Source organism: Phycodurus eques, chromosome 14, assembly GCF_024500275.1.
Source record: "Phycodurus eques isolate BA_2022a chromosome 14, UOR_Pequ_1.1, whole genome shotgun sequence".
In the NCBI taxonomy this organism is placed as follows: Eukaryota; Metazoa; Chordata; class Actinopteri; order Syngnathiformes; family Syngnathidae; genus Phycodurus; species Phycodurus eques.
The window spans coordinates 12,905,578-12,924,524 of NC_084538.1; positions in this window are offsets into that span (position 1 = coordinate 12,905,578).

Here is an 18,947-nt window from a genome sequence, read left to right on the forward strand (position 1 = left end):
CAGCGTTAGTGTCTCGTGCTCACATCACAGGCCTTAAGACCATTCTCATCCCAATTTACACAATGATGCATCAGCACTTTGGGCGCCTTAGGTCAATGTAAGTCTGCCAGGACCTCCTGCAGCCCGTCACACTCAATACAGTGGCTGACATGACATGTCCTGCATCAGTGATTGAATTACCAGCCATTTGTCTTCCATGATTGTCTTGGCGTCAGATCAGCGTTAATCTCATTGTGGCTGTTGTCATCATGCATTACAAAGGAATCAAGTAATTTGACTGCCAATGTTTCTGCTGTAGGCTTTAATATAACCCCAACTTAACTGCTTTGTATTTTTTTCATGATGTTAATAAATTTGATATTTGGTTTCAAATGAAATCCTGGATCGTGGTGATAATACTAAAACAAACAACAAAGATCCACCTTGTTTATACAAACAGTAGAATCATGCTGCTTGAGGAGAATCTCATTCAGTTCATGTAAACAATTTACAGTATGTGATGAGCTCTGCATGTTCATATGTTCTGTGCTGCTCAACCACATTTCCAGTGAATTAATTAGCAACAGTGTGCTTCGTGGAGTAATTACCATGCAGGAGCAGGCGCTGTCTGAATTACGATTAGTACGTGAATAAATCTTCACTAGGGATGTTTAGTTGGGGAAAAATGCGCCTAGTAAAGTGGTACCCCAATGATAAACAAGGCTTTTCATGTATTGGAAATAGGTTCTCTCCTGCGGAATAATTGTCTGTGAGACAGAGCTGCAACAGTCTGCTGTAGGGATCCTGAATTCGAAACACCGTAATGTACAGTGTGGATTATGATTCCGTCTCAAACATTTTGTTGTTGACCATTCTAGACAAAGACAGTTCGATAATTTTCCAACAAATACAGTATTAGTTGATTTAGCACTCTTTCTCTAATAAAGCAGTTTTGAAATGTATGTTGAATGAGGTTTACATTGAAATCTTTTAAGTGCCTGAAAATGGAACGAAAGATGGTAAACAATAAATAAACATGCAGAGAATGTTCTTGATAAACGATATTACAAAAATAATAATAAATAATCTCAACTAATTTTAAACTGCTTTAAAATTAGAAATCCCATTAAGTTTCACTGGTTAAATCTTTCAAAAACAAACAAATACTTGGTGTTTTTCTGTATAAGAAACTTCCCGGGTACAGATCCATACCCAAAATTCATCAGAATCAGAATCAGAGTCAGAATCAGCTTTACTGGCCAAGTATGTTAAAGACACACAAGGAATTTGTCTTCGGCAGTTGGAGCCACTCTAATATACAGTAACAACAAACAGCCACTGTAAAAAATAACTTTACCCAAATTTACCCAATAAATTTAAGGTAAGGATTGGCAGCCACTTTAATTGGGTAAATTTAAACCACATATTTTGGGTGAAGAATACCTTAATTCAATAGCTATAAAATACTTACAAAAGTTTACCACACATTTGTGAGTACATTCCAACTACAGCGGCCGAGTTGCAGAGGGGGGTCATGTGGGGGAGTACATGAAAGGAGTTATTTTGTAACCATTGGAAGTGTTCAATCTCATCGAATGGCAATGACCTATGGGGTCCCTCAAGGGTCAATTCTTGGAGCCCCCCTGTTCAGCCTGTATATGTTACCCTTGGGTCAAATTCTTCAGAATTTTAATTTGGACTATCATAGCTAAGCAGATGACACACAGTTATGTCTCGCAGTGTCTCCAGATAACTACAGTTCAATTGAGGTGTTGTGTCACTGTCTAAAACAGATAAATAACTGGATGAGACAAAATTTTCTTCAATTAAACCACAACAAAACTGAGATAATTGTTGTTGGCAATAAAGAAAAGAGGATTGCTGTTGGTAAATACCTGGAGTCACTCTCTTTAAAAACCAAAGACCGAGTCTGAAACCTTGGTGTTCTACTAGATTCCGACGTGACTTTCAACAGTCATTTCAAATCAATTACTAAAACTGCCTTCTACCATCTGAAGAACATCAAAAAACAGCTAGTAGTCACAACATAGCTGGGAACAACTAGTCCGCACAGGATCGCCGGAAAAGAGCTAGTAGTCACAACATAGCTAGGAACAAATAGTACACACAGTATGACCGAAAAAGAGCTAGTATTCACAATGTAACAATAAAGCATGTGAAGTTTGTATAAAAATAATAGAAGTGGTATACATAAAACATAAATTTTCCAACTCACAGTCCTAAAGCAATTTAGAGCAGTTTAAAGGTCCCATATTTTGGGTATTTAGACCTCCATATAGAGTGACTCTCTAATATGGACTTAGTATAAAAGTGTCAATTTCATTTAAAAGAAACACCTTGGTTTTGTCATATGAGTGTCCAGAAAAGGCCCGTCTGATAGCTACTTCTGTTTGACCCAGTTTTGCATCCGCTTTGTTCCTATTTAGCTAAGACCACCCCCTTTCCTCTGATTGGTTGCCTCTGTGTCAAAGACCCACTTGTGAGCACACGTGTTTGTTATGTTGACAGCGCTGGCACGGGAGCGGAGAGGCAGACGGAGATCTTCTCTAGTGACGTAGATAAACTCGAGAAATTCGATTGACCTGATTTCAGGCCTCTTGGCAGAAAAACGTCTGGAACTCAGGAGTGCTTGGATGATTTTAATACATATTGCACATTTTACTGAGGCACCACAGAGCCAATATAACACCCTAAGTACCAGAAAAAGTTGGTTTGGTAAAATATGAGCCTTTTAAAGTGACAAATTAACTACTTCAACACAATAACAGCAAATCAGTAATTTATAAGTTGGCCGTTTTTAATTCACTTACCATTTCAACTAACCTTTGCCCTTTCTCATCCACAGAGACAACATTTGAATTGTTAATAATTCAAAGAATATTGGAATATGCATGCCTAGTCTTCCTTAGACTGCTTAAAATGTGCAAACGGAGACTGTTCAAATATAGATTTTCTATATTTTCTACCCCCCCAATTGATATTCATATAGAAGAACCTTGGATTCAGGGCAAATAAAGTAGGTGCAAAGTATAATACTTGACCCATATTTCCTTGGTTAGGCATCGCTTCATAATTTACATGGTAGTAATTTTGTTGCGTTCTGTAATATACAAACACATAAATTCTCCCAGCAGGAGGTTCAAGCATCATACTAATCTATCCACACTAACGGCCTTGCAAATGTAATTTTTTTTTACAGCCTGTCAGGGTTTTGCAAGGGCCCAGTAACACAACTTCACAGCAACTCACTGATGGCAGTAATTCACGAGGTGCAGTGTTCCAAACCTCGTAGTTCACCTTGATCCCGTGATGTGGACCTGGCCTGGCACATTTATATTTAACGGGAAGATGAATGGCAGGTCGGACGCTGCTCATGTGTCACGGCGTGAGTCACAATAAATAACTGCAGCCGATTGACGGGACATGGGACAGTAAATAGTTGAGATATCAACATCAACCCGGGCTCAACCAACCGCGGTGTAATTTTGCAAGTCGTTAAATCACCAGCAGAGAAATATGAGTCCAAGGTTATTGAGTGCATCATGAGTGATGGAGACTCGGAGAGTGGTCTGCAAGGCTCGTGTTGGTCCGGAAATTAGATTTAACACTGTGTCATTCCCTATGGGGTGGTGGGACTGTGAATAACCCTAAAAACAGGAGATATCTGTTGATTCTTGTTATTCGGAACTAATGTGTAGGTGAAAATAAATCAACAACTAATGTGCTGTGTATTGTTCAAAGCAAGGCTGTTTTTACACACCACCTTTTACATTACAATAGAGGGTGGGGCTTTGGTAGATTGGGATAGAATATGTGATATGACGGAAGGAGGGGGAATGCAGGGTACATCATCCCAATTTGTGATGGACCAGATGCTGTGCCCTCAAGCAAAGAAATATGCCCCAAACGACACCTGTAAAAGTCTCCATCTGTTGCAGTGGGCCACGGAATGTGTCAGCACTGGCTGAAGGCTCTCTAACTGTGCTGAGGGTGGTTGTCTGGCGCAGAGGAGCTCGTCTTCTCAGCTGCACCACGTCAGCTGGTTGAGTGAGAGAGATGCTGCGGTGGCAGTCTGACAGCAGCATTGTGCCAACCATCGCTTGTGACATCTCTCTGGGAGGAATAGAGGGGGAAAAAGATTCTCTAATAACATTTGAGCCTGTGTTGAATGTCATTGTGGTGGCAATATTGTGAGTGGCCTCTGTGCTTACAGCTGCTGCACTTGCTCCCTTGGATAACAAAAATAATGATGATCAGGCAGAGGCACAGATGGTATCTAAAAGCCTGGATGTTGTTTTTGAATGCTGTGATATAAAAGCAAAAATAAACATTTTATGTTCTCACAAACCAATACTGTGATGCCTACTCAGCTTTACCATCCCTCATGTGCAAGTCAAAATCCATGGAGGCTTTTTATCTCAAAGTGGTGCTTTTCCTTTGCGCTTATACAGTACTATTATTAATTTACATGTATAGAGGACACATTGAGGTAGTGAAAATCATAGTGTTACCATTCTTGCTACCATTTAAATGCTAAAAACTGTCGTGAAAACAGCAATGAATGGCATTCATGTAGCTGTGTTTTATAGTCCACATCAGCTCCTAATAATGTATGTTCCACTTGTAAATGACCTGTCTGTTTAAAAACAGTTCAGTCAAAGGAAGGTGGTCATTGATAACATTCAAACATGAAGGATCTCTTAAAAACATTTCAATGAATCTTTCCCGGAAATGTGATAAATAGAACAACCTACCAATTGAGTAAACTTCAAAACACGAGACATTACTCCCTCTTACTCCTCCGCTCTTAGCACAAATTAGGAGAAACGCAAGTTTTAATGTCTTCTTTTGACAGTGACATACGTACAACTTGTTCTGTTGAGCACACTGATATATAAGCTGCACTCGCTGAATAAATACATATGTATAAATATAAACAGTAATTTGTAATTTTTCGGCTCAGAAAATTGACTATCTATCTATCTATCTATCTATCTATCTATCGTATAATATTTAACTGGAACGTGACGCCATCCGATTGGGAAAAGCCATCAGTGTTAAAATCGGGGGGGTAATAATTTGTGGTTTATAGTTCACACTTTATTGTATTTTGTCAAACTAAATACATACCTCTGCACTTACTATTCAAATACTACTTTTTTATTAGTTGTCGCTTTTACACCTGCAGTCATGTATCTATGCATTTTCAACCCCTGTAGCAGTAATGAATAAGGTCTGTGCTATGCAGTAATTTAGTTAATGAAAAGCTTGGGGGCTTCAGACAACAGTGGACTTTAGACCTCCAGTTCTAAGGTGCCTTAATTATGTGCTATATTTTGTAAAATGGCTGGTAGCGTTTTTCCTGGCCGGATGAGAGAACCCTGAATAATAAGGCTTTGTTAAAAGGTATTTCTAGACAGAGTAGCACTTCAGCAGACTCGTCTCTCCACCTTAGTTGCTCAACTGAAGGAATTATACTGTAGTAGTGGAACATCAAAACGCATTGTTGCTCATGCAGTACATGGTAAGTGAGCAGCGCTTCTGCTTTATGTACAAATAAAACAGGATGCACCAACTATGCGCCAAATTAAAAATAAACAACAATCCCAATAAGGAGTAATCTTTTTAAGACAAGTGGATTTAAAACAAAACCAAATTAAACAGGGACATAAGGGATATAGATTCTCTGTCATTTCACTTTGACGGCCAAGCCGAGCAAGCCAAAGCATATGGCGGACACTTGCATAAACATCGACCATCACCATGCTTAATTTAAACCAAAGTGCATGTTGCTCAACATAAATTCGACATAAGAAGATTGGGGAGTGTAAAGCGGTCCTTAATTTTATTCTCCAGAGAAAAACCTGTTCCCAATCTTTTGCCATATGCATTTGCTGTGTAAAGCCAACCCAAGCCAAGCGCTATTCATTTGCACATCTGAGCATTTTAATGCAAATGTCACTTCATCTTTCTCTGACATAGCCCATCCATCCATCAATTTTCTTTACCGCTTATCCTCACTAGGGTCATGGGCTGCTGGAGCCTATCCCAGCTATCTTCCGGCGGGAGGCAGGGTAGACCCTGAACCAGTCGCCAGCCAATCGCAGGGCACATATAAACAAACAACCGTTCGCACACACGTTCACACCTACGGGCAATTTAGAGTCTTCAATCAACCTACCACGCATGTTTTTGGGATGTTGGAGGAAACCGGAGTGCCCGGAGAAAACACACCCAGGCATGGGGAGAACATGCAAACTCCACACAGGCGGGGCCGGGACTCGAACCCCGGTCCCCAGAACTGTGAGATAGATGTGCTAACCAGTCGGTCACCGTGCCGGCTCTGACGTAGCCACACGTACAAAATTGGAATTAAACTGGAAACCAGTTGAACAACTATGACAAATGCATTACAATTTAGAACACTGCATCCAATACAGCTGTATGCCGCAGCTTGGATGTTGGATGTTGGATGGATTTTGGATGTTCTCTCTTAATGAGCAGAGCAGAAAGCTGCAGGGCATGACGTAGTGACTATAAATGTGGCTGTCTGTCATGAGATGCCCTGCAGTTCTACTGTTGGAGCTGGGTGGCGCTTTGCGCTCTCTCTCTCTCTCTCTCTCTCTCTCTCACTCTCTCCCCTCCTCCCCTCTCTCTTTCCAGCACCTTCCTCGGCCATGCACCTGTCACCAATCATCCCTTGTTACCACCTGCATGTAAGCCTGCCTGATCCCAGAAATCCTTGCCAGAGTATTGCAGCTTCTCCACCAGTACAATGGTTCCCCAGTCTCCTCGTAAGCTACACAATTCCTCATCTTCTTTCTGACCTCCGTGTCTCTCCTTGTCGTCAGTGTTCTCTCTGTGTTCCTCGCCAAGTGAATTCCTACCGCCACGCCGCCAAGTCAGCCGCTTGCCCTCGTCACCGCCTGCCACGCATTCCCTGCCTCCATAACCCGCCAGCACACCTCAAGGACCATCAACATTTCCTTTTTTTCAATATACTGTTCATCACAACCTCTCAGCCTGCGCCTGCTCTTGGGTCCAGTCTCCATCCGTTCATGACACTGTCGCTGCGATGGAAATGTTTAAAACATGATGGGAAGACTCAGCTTCCCATGTGTGGAATGACAAGCTAACAGCGGCAACAAACTGTTGAACAAATTAAAACTGATCTTAATTGGGATTGAATAGTAGACATAATGCAATGAATTTTCATGCACTTGTTGTTGAAAATAAGTTGAGACAAGATTTTCTTTTATTTAGTTTTATGATGCAGCTGTCTTTTTACACTTGTTGGACTGGTAGCAGTGTTAAAATGTCTGTGAAAAAACAATGTTTTCTGATGGTGACAGACTGACTCTGGAATGGACTTTTTTCCGCTGTTGCCTATGGGAATTCCAACAAATCTGAGGTTGACCAGCGCCCTGACACCGTTCAGTGGTTCCACTGTGCACTGTACCTTTTAGAGCTGTAATCAATCACTATGTGAAAGAGCTTGAAGCCAGAAATTTCTACTTGAAATGTGGTAGTGATAGTATATTGAAGGTTGTATTTCTTGATTTATATCAAAAGAGAGGGATATTGGTGTTAATGGTGGAGCCCTGTGCACCCATCCACCCATCTTCCGTTCCGCTTATCCTCACTAGGGTTGCGGGCATGCTGGGGCCTATCCCAGCTATCTCCGGGCGAGAGGCAGGGTACACCCTGAATTGCTCGCCAGCCAATCGCAGGGCACATATAAACAAACAACCATTCGCATTCACATTCAAACCTACGGGCAATTTAGAGTCTTCAATTAACCTACCCTGCATATTTTTGGGATGTGGGAGGAAACCGGAGTACCCGGAGAAAACCCATGCAGGCACGGGGAGAACATGCTCTGTGCACGCTTTAAAAAAAAAAAAATTTTTTAGCATCACATCGTAGTCAGCACAATGGCCGTTTCTCTGCATGTCCTCCCTCCACCCTGCAGAAAAGTACCCTTGCACCTCCTCTCTGTCTCGACAAGCTCATCACTTTAGTTGGGCTTGATGCTGGGCCCATCCTGCTCTTCTCATGAAAGTGGCACACCTGTTACATTCTTGGTATGTTTTAATTAAATGACCAGCTTCAGCCTCGGGAGTCTGAGAGCTCAATATCAGGACGGGAGACATCTGCGCCCCACAAACACAAAGCCAGATGGACACCTACAGTATATGGGGTCTTTTAGTGCCAATTACTATGAAGATGACAATGTTGCATTGATGACCTCGTGGTAAAGTGTATGATAGATAAAGCTGACTTCCATATAATTAATGTAATATGTGAGTGTCTCTCCTTTACCCTTTTAGACAACCATCCATTCTTAAGCCTCGCCTTGAACACGCAAATTTCGGGAAAAAGTCATGTAAAACGTTTTAGCAGATGTCATGTATGAACTTAGCGTACCTAAAGATCCTCAACGAGAAGCATTAAGTGCAGAAGACGAATGAATATAAACCAGACGGTACATGAAGCAAATGGAGCAGCAAGACTGTCTTACACTCACGTTACATTTAAGAACAAATTATTATCATTTCCTATCAGGGGTCACAAAGTGTCCTACAATGGATCGGAAAACTTCAATGTGGGTGTGCAAGCCTTGAATCGCCATTTGCAGTATGTGTAATTTCTTTGCCTAATGTTACTCACGTATAAACAGTTTATAGCAGCAGGTAGAACAGTTGCTTATATGAAAACTACAGACAATAAGAATATTTATTTTTATTTTTATTTGTATTTTTGTATCACAGGCATTATCATTTCTCGGTGTGCAGTTATGGCTTTTTATTAGATCTAAGTCAGAGCACAGCGGGGACATTTTTCATTTGGTCACCATTTTGGTCAATGTGGGTTTCCAATGGCGAATTATTCATCTGAGTTGACAGGATATCTTTACCTCTTTATTATTATTATTATTTTTTTTTTACAAATGAAATTAAATATTAATGTCGCCTTTAGTGAACACACTGTTGTCCATACAGAGCAAAATTAGTGATAATTGTATTTTTCTTGCTTCAGTTTTAAAATCTATAGGGTGGAATGATCTCATTGTTTATTCACGAGATATTGAAATGAATAATAGATTGTGTCCTTTGAGCCCTGTGCCCTTGTGCTTATTCTTGTTTTTAAGAGAATTCCAAACCATATCAGGCCGGCACGTTTCCTTTGGTGTCCTTTTGGAAATGGTCTTCCTGCACCCCAGCCTCCGATCCATCATGTAACCTTGGTTTTGCACATATCGTACATCATCAGGTGTGATATATAATATGGTGTGTGGTCTACTGTTCAGTGACACGTAATATATTTCTATACCACTGTCTACATAAGAAACATCCAACCTCAGCTTTTCTTGTTCGTTATTCTCCTCTTTGCTATGAATTACCACCTTGATACGCGTTTCACCACTGCTCCATTCATTACAACCAAAATAATTACCCACACAGGGTGAATGAATGTGTTATACACTCTTCATTATGGTTGGCTGTGTTTTGAAATAGCAATAATTAAACATCTGCCACATTTAAATTATTTTCACTTGTGGGGAAGAACAGCCTCGAGCAAATGGCATGTTGTGCCCTATGCATCTTGGGTATGAGAATAGAATAATTGAGATAATTATCTCTCAGCAACAGGATTTTTCAAATAGAATTACCATAAAACATTGCTAATTTTAATAGGAGAACTAATGCAACTCAAATAATTTGAGCCCAGCGGGAGGTGTGAATTGTTCAACACCACTCAGGGGGGGCGAAAGACTCTTTGTTGTGTTTTCTGCATCAAAATGTTGCATCTAATTGATTCGGCGCACTGCAGTTATTCCAGGTCAGCAAGTTTGATCTGATAATCATTTATGATTCGATTTGAAAAAAATTCAAATGGCTATATTATCGCATCCTTGTATTTTTCTTTTTCTTCACCGCTTATACGTGCCCATAAAGGTCAACCAATTAATCTAACCACAAACCACGATAAATTAGGAGGCCATTTTTTACAGAATAATCCATAACAATAACCTTGTATATGCACTGTGGAAAGGCTGTAAATGCAGAAGCTGCAAGACCTGAGGCACAAATACTAAATGTGAAGGAATGAAATTTGCTGTTCTTTCAGTTGTTTTCTTATCATCTTAGTTTTATATTGTCTTACATGTATTGCTAACTAAGTCCCTTCTGTCTTTCCTTTTTCTGCTTTGCGTGAACAGCTCTGGAGGCGATGATGAACAGTGTCAGCGTTGTTGCCTCCAGGATCTTCTTAACCCAAGCAAATCTTGCAACAGCTTGGAAGTTTCTGTCAGTCTTTGTAGGATATTTGTTTTTACGTCATCCTCCTTCAATGTGCTTTGACATATTTTCTCGAGCCTTCACAATAGGAAGCATTCATTGTACAAGATAAAACGTCATCAGAGAGGTGCATTAACACAACCGCTCATCGCTGATCTTCAGTTCTCCCATAGGCGGCCACTCCCGAGTTTGAACACGCAATATCAGCTTATCCTCTTAATGAAGCAGCTGTAATCACACTGGCACAGGATGGTTGTCTCTCATTAGCACGCTGGTCGGGTAAACGCTCTGCCACGCTTTGATGCCGTCAACGATTCCACCGGCGCTCAGAACAAAGAACGTTTTCCTGAAGGAAAAAGGGGAGGACGCTTCCGTCAGTCCGGAAAGTGTTAGAGTTTGTGGAAAAGCCTTTGTTTGGCTTCCAAAACAAATGGATTGTTTTAATTAACTTTTTTTTTTATTGTTGGAGGGTACAAATCACAAAGGGTTGCAATGAGAAGCAAGTTAAAAAAGCCCTTTGAGATTGTTTGGTGACCCGTACTTAGTTCTTTTGTTTACATTTTGCTCAGTTGATGCCGATATCACGGCGAAGTGGGCTCAGTTATGAAGAATTAATGGAATGGATGAGGCCATGGCTCCTCTCAGATGTCTTAGGGCAATTTTTGTTGTTTAAAACCTATTTTTATTCAGCCTTCAACAAGTCCCAAGATGGAATCGTATATTTTCCCCCATCTTGGCACACTCTCTGCCAAGAGACTGTATGTCACAGCAGCATGAGAGGTTAAGAAATGAGAGAAGACAACAAAAACAGAAAGAGATGAATACCTATTTTTCTTGACTCATTTGAGTTTGTATGTTGTGGGGTGGGGTGGGGGGGGGGGGGTGGGGGGGGCCTTCTGTCACACAAGGTAGCATTCCACATTCTATGTGCTGATTAAAAGGCAGAACTACTCTCCTGCTCCCAGTAGTTTAACCACAGGCTATAATAGCAAACAGATAGGCTCTCCTAATTGTCTGCATACCTGTAGGGCAGTGCAAGTTAGTCCGCTAATCACATAATGTTCACTCACCATGTCTGAAGGGAAATGGTTTTGAAGAAAAAAAAAAACACTCGTCATGGACTTGAGCAGCTGAGATTGGTTTAGGAGCATTCTTTTAATTGTCTATCTAAAAATTAAATATGCAAAATAATTAGAAAGGCAGAAAAATGTTGTGACATTTTCGCTTCATTTTTTTTCTTTTGTCTATGATCTACTTGTAAAAAGGTAATATTTCGAAAAAGTAATAACCTTAGAAATTACAGCGGAGATGGTCCAAATGACTTTGGTGCATTTCTTTTAGGGTGTAATTCACAGGGTTCATTAGAATACGATGTTTTTGGACAATGACTTCATAAAGTCTTCCATGGTATGTTATTGATTTGATTTAACAGTCCGCGGTCAATATGAGAGGATAGTGGCTTCATTGTTAACGTTTCACGTTGACATTAAGTTTCAATACGACGCATGATCTCACCATATCAAATATGTGACTTTACATAATGATTTGTATTGTTTTGAGATTTCTTTCAATTTAGGTTCATTATTTACTATTTAACATATATTTCACCCAGATTATGAAATAGTTATCCCCTTAAAATGATCAGACAATTAATAGACATCATTAGCATCAATACACAGACCTGCTGTAATTCGATGATAAAGGTAATGGGTGCGCTTGGATATGACGGTCAGGGATTAATGCTTCTGGATAGATCATCTGCCAGTAACCAACCCACCACTATAATTGTACCAGAAGGAAATCAAGTCTCATCTGAGGGAAGTCAAGGTTTTAATTTAATTAAAGATAAGACTGCACACAAAGGACAACAATAAGCAGCTCTTTAGGCTCTACAAGCTGGTGACCCTGGATCGGCAGCTCTCTGGAGAACCGTTTAATAGCTCACTGCTCAATTGTTAACATGATAATCTATGAGGGGAACTGCATGATGGTGTGCAAAGGTACCCTGACTATGTCCTTCCATTATCTGATAGACATGACTTCGCATCACTTTAGATTTACCTCAGCTACTGTACATGCATGTTAATTTTTTTTTTAAAATACAGTATTAAACAATGTTTGTTTATCAGTTTGTTTATCAGTTTATTTTTGAAAGGGGACAATGCAATTTCATAAAACACATGAAGTACACATGGTTAAAAAAGCCAGAATTAGCCAGAAGGCTAATTCTTACACATGATTATTTTTTTCAAAATTTCAAACGTGTTCAGTTGCCACTACTACAATAGGGTGAAACCAGTGTGAATTGTTTTCTGCTCAAGCACACCATAAGAAGCCGAATGGAGCGGTGGATTTTACGACTCAGTGGATAAGCACGTTATCGACAGAGGGAGACACACCTCTGAATCCTGATTACAGCCACTTTGTGACACCTGGGGGACTGAGAAAGATGTCTTTAAACCTGCCATAAATATTCACTGTGACTTAATTGTGCATGCGGAAGTGATATTAAGATCCAGCAGGAGCAGATTTTGGAGCAATTTATGCAGCAGATCTGCGTACTTTGGTGCTTTGCTCTTTCTGCACTAAACTTAGAAACATTAGGTTGCGGATATTTACCAAAGAAACAGTGCGCACCCCTGTGCTATCAAAAATTCCGCCTCTCTCCTTCTGCCATTGTTCCTCCTTTATGGGTACCGACCCCCAGTTTTTATTGACCATCTCACTAATTGCAACCTGCATAAACAAAGCGTGTATGGGCTAGAGCAAAATAAAATGCTCAGATAATTAGTTTTGCAGGGGGAGGACTATGTCTGTGAACATTGATCTGATGCTTTTCTCTATTGAATGGCTAAGGGAGGGACGCATGTGACGGTGACAGGTAGCTGTGTCATGGATCACAGCCTCTCATCAATACCTCGCACCCCGACTGGGGGTTGGCTGTCGAGCATTGCTTGAATGACACAAGTGCCAATTGATTTGGGATCAAGCCAGGGAGGAATAATTTAACGTATGATGAGGGTCCTTTTTTATTTGTGCTTACATGTTGCTGTATTCTTTCGCCCACCATGTATTGCTGCCTCTAAAGGGAGCGCAGCATTTTAAGGTACATTTCCAACATGTAATCATCATTTACATAGACCTGCTAAAATGACTTAAAATGTGTGAATGAAGACATTGGTAATACATTCAATAAATTTACAGTTTACACACAAATGTGCTAGAATAAGCTACTACATCTTAGCAGATGTGCTATGTCTTTGTCTTTGTACATGGTGACGCAGAATGTGGCTAACTGTGCAAGTTTTTTTTTTTTTTCAAGTGATCACGAGTCAACTCTTGCTTTGTGTGAGTGTGACAACAGACTGTGCTAGTCAGATGACCTTGCACGCCATGCATTTGATCTAAACAATTTCTCCTATTTCTTGGAAGACATAAACCGGACAAACAACTTTTGGTATTTCCCAGTTTTTGTAATGGTAACTTAGGAATTGTCACAACAACCATTAAGATGGAAATGGTCATGCTATCCTTTTCAAGATGTTCTACTTTTGAGACTCCTTTTAAAGTGTTTGCTTTGCTTTAGGTTCCAAAACTGCAGTCAAAACAACAGTTTTGACATTGTAAATCTTTTGTAAAGGCCTCTTTAGTGAAGACTGTCAAAATACAGCTAGCTCTTGAATAATGCCAATGGATTTTTTAAATTTTTTAATTTATTTTTTACCCTAGGTGGTCGTGGTGTATTTTTGTATACAGTTTGAATGCGTTGGAGTGCCTTGATACGCCAGTAGAATGGTAAATTTTCTCCTCTTGCTTGTGTTTGGGGGGAGGATTTATGCTGTTGCATGTGCTAGGTGTTCAATGGGAATAAAGATTATTGGGGTGCAGGTGCACAGAGCGCCTGGGGGGAGGAGGGGTGACCTTGGCCATGACGGCGAGGCAGCCATCTGTCTTGGGCCATGAAGAGGTGACCCAAGATCATTGTTTAGTCTGACGGGGTACACTTGGGGTCACTGGGAGGGCCAGGGCTCCTGGGTGGAGAACAGAAAAGGGGGTCTGAGCCTTATGTACACTATAAGAACAATCAACATGTGCTCCAGTGACACAATAACCATGACGTATACCTTAATTTTTTGATGGTCATGTTATATCATTTTATTATTACCAAGAGTGTGTGGAAGAACTTCTTCATGACACTGAAAGCCATCTCTCAAGGATCCCTTTCATCACATGAAATAGGCAATACAATAATTATTGTCATTTTGATGTGACCACCCCAATAACGTGTTATCAATTTGCGAGATGTTTTATCAAAAGCATGAAAAGGAGAAGTGATTCAGATATAATGTGCTCCCCTCACTCTTTCAGGAGCATTTTAACAGCAAGTGTCATTTTTTTTTTTGTATGAGTGTGTCCTCTGTTCTGCCTAGAGTGCTAATATTAACATCAATTCTCCACTTACTTTAATGAGAATATGGGAGCATCCTAAAACGTGTCTGATTGGAGTTAACATTTTCCTATTTAAATTGACTTGCAACTCTTCTGGAAATCATCAAGCATGAATGGTCCATCTTATATTAGAGGTGCACATTGACTGGATTTCACTGTTATTTGTAGTTTAAATGTTTTTTAATTTTTTTTTATAGACTTTCTGAAAGCACTCAATGTTATGAACTCCTTTTCCATACCAGTGTATACTTGAGACTAAATCAACAGCGCCTCTGCTGGTTGCAGCCAAGTAGTGCAATCTGTTTTAGCTCAGCTGCTTCAAGACTATTTTAAACAACAATCGATTCAACATAATTGACATAATTTTCAGGGATCAATTAACAATGTGAGTCCTCCATGTCAACGTGGATATTTGAATTCAACAGCCATCAATGGCAGTGAATGAGTTAATCAATTATTATGCACATCACTACTATAGTGTCATTTTGTCATTTTTTTTAAAGAAGCTGTATCGATACCAAATATCGCAATACATTCGCAGTCTTTTTTATGACTGAAAACCTTACACAAATCATCAACTGTGATGTTCTTTCCTTTTTCCTGTGGTCTATGGAAAATAGTCCAGGACAAAATGGGCTTCTCTTAGCAGACAAAGACCTCTGATGAAGCAGTCAGACATTTGGGGGCCATGGTAGACAAGGTGTTAAATGGTAGCGGGCCCGGTTCCATCCTTTCAGCATTAATCACAACTCCATAGCTTAAATTTCTGCTGGCGGTTTTAATCACTATTCTTTCTTTTCACCCTGACTTGACCTGCTCAACTTGCCCCTCTCTGCCACTTTGATGTAATAGCATGTTTCACTTCTCACCTCGTGCTCATTAGTCACATTTGTGTCCAATAACATCTTTTTTGCAAGGTCTATAAATTCACAGGACAGCAGCCACATTAATGTGTAGCCTTTTTTTCAGGTTGCTGTCAAGGAAAACCATCTCAATGTGTGTCATAGTTCAGTTATTTTACCCAGTTGGTCTGAAGTGTTATTTTTTCAAAGGAGAGGATGAATGTGTTATTATGTGTTAATCACAGCCAACTTCAAAGCCCATGCTGAGCTTCCTGAACTCCATCTGGACTTCGATGCCAGAGCAAGAGAGATCAGAGGTCGTCCTGGAGCTGTTCTCTGTCTGTGGATAAAGAGTGTCAGAGAGGCAAGGAGCTCATGAAAGTCACTATAAAATGGGGTTTACAGCTTTGCATAGTAAAACTGACCTCCTCACGTCTTTGCTCAGTCTAATGTCTAATAGAGTGCTGCAATACCAACATGTGTTGGAGATGGGGCACGGTTGGCTGATGGCTGATGACTGCCAGCTCTTGTGTTTATAAAGTGAAGTGTTCGGGTTAATTGGTACTGCATGTATGGTCTTAGTCTTCGTTGACAACATACAGCGTTTGATCTTCAACATCATATCTGAATGAGAGCACACATTGCTACATGTGTTCATACTGTATATGTTGTATACACGGCTGCCAATTTATTAGATCACTAGGCCTAAACTACTGTACTGCAGCGTGATACAACAGCTGTGCTATGAACGCTTCGTGAAGGTTATAACTTTTTTAGTTGAGGGAAACATCAAGCCAAATGAAAAAAGACACACACACACACACACACTTTAAATCGTGCCAGTGGTGAGCTTGTGCAGTGTTGAGAGCCTCCAAAATGACCACTAGAGGAAATCACCCTTCAACAGACTCAATAAAACATTTTTTTTTACATCTATGTTTTATATTGTTGGATACCAGGAAAGGTGTACAGTAAATATATGTATTGTATGGATAGTTTCTTGCTGTTGCTGTGTTCCCCTGGTTAAGAGAGGACTTGATTTTGGCTGGTTACTTAGTAGAGAGCATACTAATTTATGGATTTGTGTTTTTTTTCTACTCAAAGGAATGGGAAAAAGAGTACAAAAAGAGGTACAGCTATAAATTACACCCCAAAAAGTTGTAATTATTGCTAAAGGCTAATTTGTCATTTGTATGTCCTGAAGCATACAGGTATATATATGGATATTAAGTTAAAAAGGTTTAAGTATATTAAGTAAATACCAAACGGTATTTTGGGGGCTCGCATGTGTTATAAGGCAAATTGCTTGAAAGGTGCAGCCAGACTGTCGCAGGAATAAAGAGCAATAAATGAATATGGCCAATATAAGATGCGGCTGAAATAGAATATAACTAGTCAGAATTATGCAAACTAAGGCTGTGTTCACACTCCAGGTCGATACAATTTTTTTTTCCCCCATTGTGACATGTATCTGATTTATTTTATGTCTTTTTTTCCCCGACTTTGACCCAGACCTCTTTGGATATGTATCAGATGCGAGTGCAGTCTGGACGCACAGGTCGTGCTCATTTGACATATAAGTCATTAAAAGCCGAAACCCATTAAGATGGTTTGAAAAAACAGCCATGCCACAAAGGCAACGGGGGCCGAGGGAGCAGAAAACAGTCAGTGGTGAAAAAAAAGAGGATTTAGAATATGATAAATACAGGGGGACTGGGCAGTTGAAGCACAAAATCCTTGAAATTGCCACAAATGTGTAATGCAAGACCTACACATGCGACCATATTTACTTCCGTAAACACGCAGTGCCTCGTGTTTGTCTGCATACGCAACGTGACATCCTGTCTTGTGCTCCTGTGTGTCACTTCATGGAGACATTCCGTTCACAGTAGAAGTCGCATTTGTTTTTGCAATGTGAACGACTACATAAAAAGATCGTATTTAACAAAAAACATCTGAATTGTGAGTGTAGTCACGTGACGGAAAACGGGATAGCGGACTTCCCGTGTATGCTACGCCAACGAGCATGACTACATTTGATTACATGATTGTTTGAAGCCGAACTTGCTTAAATTTAGTTTTCTTAATGGCTGGTTTAAATGTCCCTACAGTTGCTTTGTCACGGCCCACTTCACCATTCACCCGAACCGGGAGAAAGCGAGTGCTTAGACCGGCTTTGCCGAAAGAGGAGGAAGGTGACGCGGATACCAGATTAGGTGACGATAATGGTATTTAAAATTGTTGTTGCTTTGTAAAAATAAATGTAAACTTTTCTCATTTTTGAACTTCAAGCCTTCTGACTGTTGGCTGCGCTGATTGGCAGACTGATAACTCTTTGGCTATGAAATGAGCTGGTGGGGGTCTGTGTGTAGTGAAAAGTCAGCATGTACAGTTTGTTCTCTCTTCGGAACAATGGTATAGATGTCATGTTTGCCATATTGCGTATATTCACATTGAGGTTAACTGAAATTGTAACCCCAGCTGTGTGTAGCTCTATTGGTTCCTTTAAGCAAACACATCTCTGAAATGGTTCATTTCATGGATGGGTCGCAGCACTGTCCCCCTCCCTATTTTGTGAAGGTTGAGCCTGTATAAATGCACGGCTTTGGAAACGCACATCCAACCTTTTTGACGTTTTCCCACTGCTCCGAGCAACTGTACATATGTGAAATGATGTGTGGTGAATCCCACTTTATTATTTTTGCACAGCAAGCATCTTTCCCATACACCAGGCTCTATTACGCTTTAATCTAAACCAGGCTATATGGCAAAATAGTAGCGGGGAGCTGCCACAATATTACAAAAGTGGCTGCAAAAATCGCGATATTATCATGCCCAAAATAATGTTTTGTACTGAATCAAAAGGGGGCAAAGGGAGAGCCATTATTTGGCATTCATGTGTACTTTATTGGACAGTTTTATGTCTAAGATTGAAATTTATGTACGGAAGCAGTTCATAGTGAGATATTGCGAGCGTGAAAACAGTCTTGTTCATGACCCTTATGGCATATTTACAGATGGTGCTCGACCGAAAGCACACGCTGCCCTGTGAGCAAAATCTTGACTTTTGACCGCGATCGTTGACATTGACAGGATCGTGACCTTAAGGAAGATGGAATATGGAAGACCTAAGGCTCGTTCTGACCTTGGCTTTTAGTGCATATGATTTTGATATGCCCCCCTCCACGTGACACTGACAGATGCGTGCTTCCTTTTGTTTTGGAACAAAAACAGGGTAACCCATAACTCAATTAAAAATACTTCCACCAGGGCTATCTATCCATCCACCCATGGATAAATAGCCATCCATCCATCCATCCATCCATCCATCCATCCATCCATCCATCCATCCATC